This window comes from Dipodomys merriami, unplaced genomic scaffold, assembly GCF_024711535.1.
Source record: "Dipodomys merriami isolate MVZ:Mamm:240054 unplaced genomic scaffold, mDipMer1.0.p SCAF_186, whole genome shotgun sequence".
NCBI classification, from domain to species: domain Eukaryota; kingdom Metazoa; phylum Chordata; class Mammalia; order Rodentia; family Heteromyidae; genus Dipodomys; species Dipodomys merriami.
The window spans coordinates 1105065-1113184 of NW_027203226.1; the positions used below are offsets into that span (position 1 = coordinate 1105065).

General features: G+C 32.3%; 1 pseudogene; it reads left to right on the top strand.

The window, feature by feature from the left end:
* The first annotated feature begins 7349 nt into the window (after nt 1-7349).
* Nucleotides 7350-7449, top strand: LOC138830220 (U6 spliceosomal RNA; annotated as a pseudogene).
* Nucleotides 7450-8120: the final 671 nt, after the last annotated feature.

Consider the following 8120-nt stretch of genomic DNA (forward strand, 5'->3'; position numbering starts at 1 on the left):
CTTAGCTATGGTAAATAATGCTGCAATAAACATAGTTGTGCTGGTAGCTTTAGTGTGGTCTTGTTTGTAAACATTTGGGTAAATGCCCAAAAGTGGGATTGCTGGATCATAGGGGAGATCTATGTGAAGTCTTTTGAGGAACCTCCATACTGCTTTCCAAAGTGGTTGAACAAGTTTACATTCCCACCAACAATGAAGTAGGGTTCCTTTCTGTCCACATCCCCTCCAGCATCTGTTGTTATTGGAGTTCTTGATTTTTGCTGTTCTAACTGGAGTGAGGTGATATCTCAATGTTGTTTTGATTTGCATTTCTTTTATGGCTAGGGATGTTGAACATTTCTTCATGTGTCTATTGGCCATCCTTCTTTCTTCTTCAGAGAAGCTTCTCTTTAAGTCTTTCGCCCACTTATTTATTGGGCAGTTGGATTACAAAATCTTAAGCCTAGAGGAATTTCAAAGTTCATCTAAAGCAGGACTTTGTAGATCTTGCTAACTTAGAATTTAGAGTTAACATAAATATTTTAGTTTTGCTTCTAATTTCATATTTTATAGGATACTACAAAATTTTTTTGAGTAGAGGGTTTAATTGACAAATTCACAAATGATTCTGGCATTCTATTTGCCTAGAATATGCTTTCAAGAGAGTTATAATTAGATCTTAGTTAATAGAAAATTCCAACAATTCATGTATAAAATGATAATGTAAATAATCTAGACAGAGTTGCCAACAAATCGATATTAATTTATAACTATAGAAAAATTGCAATTTTTGAGGGTTTTGTATAACATTGTATGAAGAGAATAATTGTGTGACATCTTCTTTCTTCTACCTATATGTAACACAGGAAACAATTTCCTTAATTACGTGCCTCTGTATACAATGAGAAAAATGCTACATTTGGGGTTTGTTTTTGTTTTATTGGTTTGTCCTAGGGCTTGAAATCTGGGCCTGGGAACTGTCTCTGAGCCTGTTTATGCTCAAGGCTCGTGTGCTACCACTTCAATCTCAGTGCCACTTGTGTCTGACATTTTCTGAGTTTATTGGATATTTGAACCATAATCTTCTGACCTTAGCATCCTAAATATCTGTGATAGTTTAAAAAAGTATAAATATAAATAACATTTGCAAGTGTTCTGATCTCAAGAATCTTACTGGGGGAAAAGTGATGCAACCCAGTTAATTGTAGTATTCTTTCCAGAAGAAGGAGAGAATCACATTATCAGAGGTGTAGTATTTTTTTCACAATAGAGATAAGCTATTCATGATGTGAATTAAGGGAATATTAAGGTGCACTTTACAAGTTGGAAATTATTGGACTAGGATGACTTTATGGCATAAATCTTTGGATTCATAGAAATTATAGCTTTCTCTGATAAAATTTGCTTACTCTTGAAGAATTAATTACAGATGCTTCATAATTTTATCCTCTACCAGAATGTGGCTATTTTTCTGTTGACTTCTCAATCTGTAACACTCCATTGGAAACTGCATCTATTGCAAAATTACATAACATGCAAACAGGTACTGTTTTGAATCGCTCAGGTATGGAATGTTCCGAATTTGAAAATGAGTAGTTATTAATCATAGGAATTTTGAGGAACACATATATTCTGTCCTCTTAACAACTCATTTACTTTTAAAAGTTATGGGTTTCCATAGAATTAAACTACATTCAGTTTTAGTATGAGAAAGTACTAAATTTTTCCTTTTTTCAAAATATTGTCAAGTTTATTGTGAAAATATTGTCTAGTTGTATAACATTCAAGTTGATGACTCTCTGATAAAAAAGGAGTAATCAATTCAAATTAGATGCCAAATAATATTGATTTTAAAAAGTTAATACATAAAATAATATTTACTATAACAATACAGTGAAATTATTTTTTATGTAGCTTATTTTTTAATTTAATTTTATTGTCAAATTGGTGAACAATGGTTTACAGTAATTGTAAGGTAGTGAAAACATAACTTTTCAAACTTTTTACCCCCTCTTTCATTTTTCTTACAGTTTTCTTTCACCTCAATACTCCTCACAAGTTTTAATATACATTTCCAACATATTGTCTTGTGAGTATTGTTATTGCATTGGCTTGCCCTTTGTCCTTTGTCTTGCCATTTTGTTGTTCCTCTTCCCTTCCCTAATTAAGGTAAATGTATACACAATACACAGGGCACAAAATCAAATACACCCGAAGCCAAACCATAGGTGGAAAACCCAAAGAAAATAGAAATCACATAGTACATTAAAAACAACTGCAAAAAAATCTCTGTTTCCATATCTTGGAGTTCATTTTGCTCAGCATCAGCTTATATGTTCATATATACACATAAAGCCACCAGAAAATAATAGTTGCATGGACACTATATCAAATAAACAACATGTTACTGTTTTTGATGGAAAAGGTTGAATTAGGATTGGGGAAAACGTGATTCTGATAAAGCAATTTCAAAAGAGTTTAAAAATTATGACAGGTATATTTTAATTGTTCAAATTTTTAACAAATTAGCCTATTAAGAAAATTGCCTGGGAAAATAGGCTTTCATGCAAAGAAAGCTATGGAGGACTAGTTGAGAGGGAGCAATGTGGGTAAAGATAGCTCATTTTCACACTAAACAAACTTCAGAAACCTTACTGTAAATCCTGTAGGTTCCCTTGAGAATTGTCCTTACCCAGGAAATATACTCTCACTGTGTGAAATTCAAAGTTCTTAAGAAAACTGAGACATCAAATTTTGTGAATTGACCTTTAATTACCCAAATTATTCTTTGAAAAAGATAATTTGGGTCAAAATATTTAGGGAGAAAGGGCCCTTCAAAATGAAAGAAGGTATTGGGTTCACACTTTTCTGTTTGTAACACATTCCACAATGTCTTTGCACGTGAAGCACTGAAACACGGAAAAAATCTGATTGGTTACGCCAATGATTACACATTTCTAAGTAGCTCACAAAAAATAATATCCTTATTAACATGAGGTAGTGAAGACTTCTCTTATTACATAAGCCAAAAAGTTTGGGATCAGAAAAGAATTGAGAAAATTGAAAGGGTAAGAAAACAATGTTCTTAGAAGCCCTATCTAAGCATACTGACTTCAGCAGTGGAGGGAGGCCAAAAATTTTGATATAGATTGTCTTAATATTTTTGCTACCTAAAGTGATTTTACAGAGCCTATTTGGCTCACTACAATGTAGAACAGTTTGAATGAGGACAGGAAAATAAATTCTACGTCCAAATGAGGCAACTTAAAAGAGTTTTAAAAGAGAAACCATGAAGATGTAGCGGGGTGGGGTGGGGAGGAGATCTTATAGTCTTTCAGCTTCACTGGACTTGAAGTCAAGAAGCTGTGCTTAATTGGAAATCAGGGAAGAGCTAAGAGGAGGACATAGAATTAGGACATAGAAGCATTGTCCTTTGTAATAGACACTGTTACCCAAGGTATGGATGATTTAACTCTATTCTATTCCATACATCTTGCTGAGCAAATGCAAGACTAAGAAAAAATAATCTATTGAAATAATTTTGCAAAGAATAACTTCACTGATCCTGATATGGTATCTAAGGAGAGTCTTAAGAGAGAACATAAAAGTGGAGTATACTTCGGTTTCCTCTAAGCATCTTGTTAGCAAAATATATCTTTGAGGTTAGAAGTGATTGAACCAAAAAGTAGTGGAGTACTTATTTTTGTGGAACTTTAGACACAAGAAGATTTTCAAGGTAAAGAAAAAAAGTATAGCTAAATATTTGTGATCACAGCTTCTTGGATCGGTTTTTTGGAGACAAAGTTTTACATTAGAGTTTGTCCTCATTAACATAGATGTTGGATTTTCGTGGCAACCAAATGCAAGGGTGAAGCTTAATGGACTCCCTTGGACAAGTAAACAGCATGGTAGAAAAAAATGGCAAATAATATTTAGGAAATTAGTTTGGCTAATTACTTTGCCAGAGCAAAGAATGAAAGATATAATTCAAAATCACTTGACTTAAAAGTATGAAGAAAGAGTAGTGAAGAGAGACGAGAGAAAACATAGAGGACTCTTCTGTCTCCAGTGGAGTAATGGATACTTGATCTTGTTTCTTCCATTCTATCTTCACAAGCTATCAAGTGTGGCTGAGGACTGGAGTATCCATTGCAGACAAAGAGAACTCACAGAAGAAAATATTTGCAGCAGATGTAGGTGATTCACAACCTTAGATAATCTACTTAAATCTGTTCAAAATTCTCTGCTACCCCAAACTGCCCTCTTTGAACAGCTTTGTTTGCTATTCCCAAGACTACCCTTCATGAACTATTTAAAATTTTGAGAGGTCATATATATCCTCTCTAGAGATTGCTGTTTGGTTATGATTTTTGTGTGTTTTTGTTTTTTGTTGTGTTTTTTAATTAAATTTCAAAAGGTTGTGCAAGTGTATTACAATAAATATGTCCATCTAATTGTCCAATGCTCCTGGATCAGAGTGACTCCTTCTATCATTCTCAACCAACCCCTTCTCCAAGATGTATTTCAGATTTATCACTTCCTTTATCACATGTGTACATTGAGTATTCTAGCTGTACTTGCCCCTTGTTCCATTTTTCATTCATTCTGTCTTTACTATTATTCCTCTCTGGTTTCAACTTCCTGATAGTCATTCTGTTAAACTGTTAATATTTTGAAAGGTTTATATACTATCCATGGAGTTTCAATCCTTCGTACACTTGAACTGATGTCAGCTTATATTTCCATAATTCATTCATCTGCAATAACAATTTGCAAGACTGGAGACGTGAAGCACCTAGACATGATTTTATTCTCATCCATTTGTAAGATTAATCTTTAGTCAACAAGAAAGTTTAAAAATGGCTTAGAATATATTCCTAACTACCAAATTTTATAAACGGCTTTGAAAAAGGTTTGTGATTATTTTATTTTACATGGGATAATATTTTCTACTACCTATAAGTTTTGGAAAAAGAAGAAGACTACGATTTACTACTATACAGAAATATGGTAGAAATAGAAGACAGATTTTATGTTTGTCACATCTCTGATGAGTACCCATATTCATGACTTTAAGTCATATTTCTTACTATGTTAAACTGATAGGTAAAACATAAAACAACATATGATAAAGCAACTATTTGTGACTTTTTAAAATGTACCTTAGTAAGTGATTAAACTTACTTTATTAGCTAGTGTTTGGGTTTGAATTATGGGAGGTTTTTCTATTTGACACATTTCTGTAAGGCACCTACTGAACAACACAAATGGTGGGTGGTACTATTTCTACACTTTAATGAATGGTTGAACCTGTTTGGCATTAGTGCTGGGTAAATAAAACAACTCTATTGTAACTTGCACCCTAAACTTGAAAAATTTGTAATGTCAATATTGTCTACTTGTCAAATGTTATTTTGGTGAATGTGATTTTTAAGAGATTATTTGAAAAAGAATCTGTTTTCAGGAGATTAAGTGTAGGTTATCATTGGTTTGAGAATGATAACATTTTTATTCTACAGAAACAAGTTTTACTGAAGTACCAGTATTTTGAAGCATTAACGATCTTCTCAATTAATGTTTTTGTGAATTATATTTGACCTGTAAGTCAAGTTTTCCTAGCCTTGGTAGACCAATTATGGATCTATCGTTCTAGGAACTATTTTTTTTTGCCTACTTATGCTGGACTGAAATCTTGGAGTAATCATTAGAAGAGGGGTATTAAAATTAATTTTGTGACATTTGTGATCTTGGTCACTCATATGGGCTGGTCATTTGTTAACTGAAAGTTTGAATTACTGTACTTTCTCTCAGATTTTGTGATCTCATCTTTCATTTGAAGTTGCATTGCATTACACAATTGCTTACCACTAATTCCGGTGTCATAAGGAATTGAGATGGATTTTCAATTAATTTCTGTTGTCATGTTTTATGAGCCTAGGTGAGAAATCTTCCCCTTGTTATCAGATGAAGAGGATAACTAAGACCTGGGATCCTAGGACCCGTTGGTCCTGCAGAAGAATAACACCTTTTAGATATCATATCAGCAAAATTTGGGTACAATAAGTAGAAATGCTTCAGAAATATAGAGAAAAACATTTTGCAACCAATGAGTTAAAACAATAAACAGAGCAGCAGAGTAAAATCCCTTATAGATTAGAGGAAAAAAATTGTTTTTTTTTTACAATGTGAATTCAGAAGACCAAGAATACTTAGAACATATCACATGTTTATACCAAAGACATTGCATTGATACTTTATATATTCTAATGTACATTCTAAACTTTATTATTTATATTCAAATCTATTTATTGTAATAAATATCTATTTATTTGTCAAATTATCAATTAATTCTAGTAAGTTTCACTGTGTGAAAAAATATCAGCACGTATAAATATAAAATATATAACTATAAAATATAAGAAAAAAGGCACATGTTTTGCAATGTTCTGTTGTGGTTAGGGTATCAAAGGCAACTGTGTTTTAAAATATTATTCCATTATTTCTACCTCAGTGTTTGGTAGAGTTGGACCTAAAACTTTACCATTTGGAGATTTACAGCCTAGAGACAAGAGGAAACACTGTGATTAAAACATTACCAATTTAAGGCCTAATATCGAGGAGAAACATATAGACTTCTCTTGTAACTATGAAAATATTTGATGAAAGAAAGGCAGTAGTGTAAATTCCTGCCTGGATGGATGGTAGATTGGCCAGGACATTTGGTAATCATGCATGTGAAATTTTTTTTCACCTTCTTGGCTTTAGCTACTATTGAAATGTTAGGTATAAAAAACAATTATATTTTGATAAAATACCTTCTAGCCTAAATGATTCTGTCTTAACTGTTTATCTCTCTATGATCCCTTTTAACTAATATTAGTTTTGTTCCAATAAGAAAATCTATGCTGTCAGGGTAAGATATTCTGGTTGGTCTGTTGCTACAGGGAAGAAGAGTAAAGGGTCAGGTAGACATTTATACCAGTAAGACATCATTTAGGAATTTTTAAGCTGCAGAAGTTTAGAAGTAGCTCTTAAGCAAGGCTTACTTTGAATCCATTACCTCCACAAAGCTAACTCAGTTTATAAATAAGTACTTGAAAAACAATCACCTTTGGACCTAGCTATAAAGGCTTTAAAGTATGATCAAATTTAAAATGAAAAAGACTTACAATAGTCATTGACAAAAAAATTGCAAATGTGAGCAATCGACCAAACAATATTAGCTTTTCCCAATATACACAGAATTTTAGAGAAGTGAGATCAATAACATTTTTAGGAACAATAAGGGTTCCTAGTTACAAACAGTCAACGAAGGATATATGCCTGTATAAAGATTGCTTCAATAACTACTTAAATTTACAGGATACTACATGCTTCAGCAGGACGTTTACCCAAATTACTACAATATAGAGATTAACATGGCACTTGCACAAGGATGATATTAAAATTTGTGAAATATTCCATATTTTTCATTCTTGAGATGCAAGAAATGAAAAACAGTTATTAAAAATTGATTACAAAAATACAAGTCGTTATGTCGAAAAATGAACTTTACAACTTTGTGCGGGTGGAGGGGTAGCAGGGAGGATTGAGTGGGGAAGCAGGGGAAGGATGGGAATGGATGGGAAGGGTAAATACAGGAGGAGGCTACAATGCTTGATAAAAAATGTACTCATTATCTTGCCCATGTAATTGTAACCCCTCTGTACAGTATTTTCACAATAAAAAATTTAAAAAGGCAAATATAACAATATATGTAATTCATTGAACTGAAAGTTAGTTTGACATCAGTGTGTTAAATCCTCACCTTAGAATGGCCTTTACATAGCATAATCTTTACAAAACATTTGAAATTGGATAACATTGTCATTTTATCCCAAAGAAATAAAATAATATAAGGACCTAGGGAAAAAAAGGAATCTTAAACTTTTTCTATATGGAATGCTATCTGAAATAACACATTTATTAACGAACCTATATATTATAAAACAATGTATAATTCAAAGTATTATATCTAGGAGAGAATTAAATAGATTATGGACATTATACAAACAAAATACAGAGTATTTTAAAATATACTTTTTTCATACAAGCACCAGAAATATTTTTAGTTTCTGTACTACTCATTTCAACAGATAAGT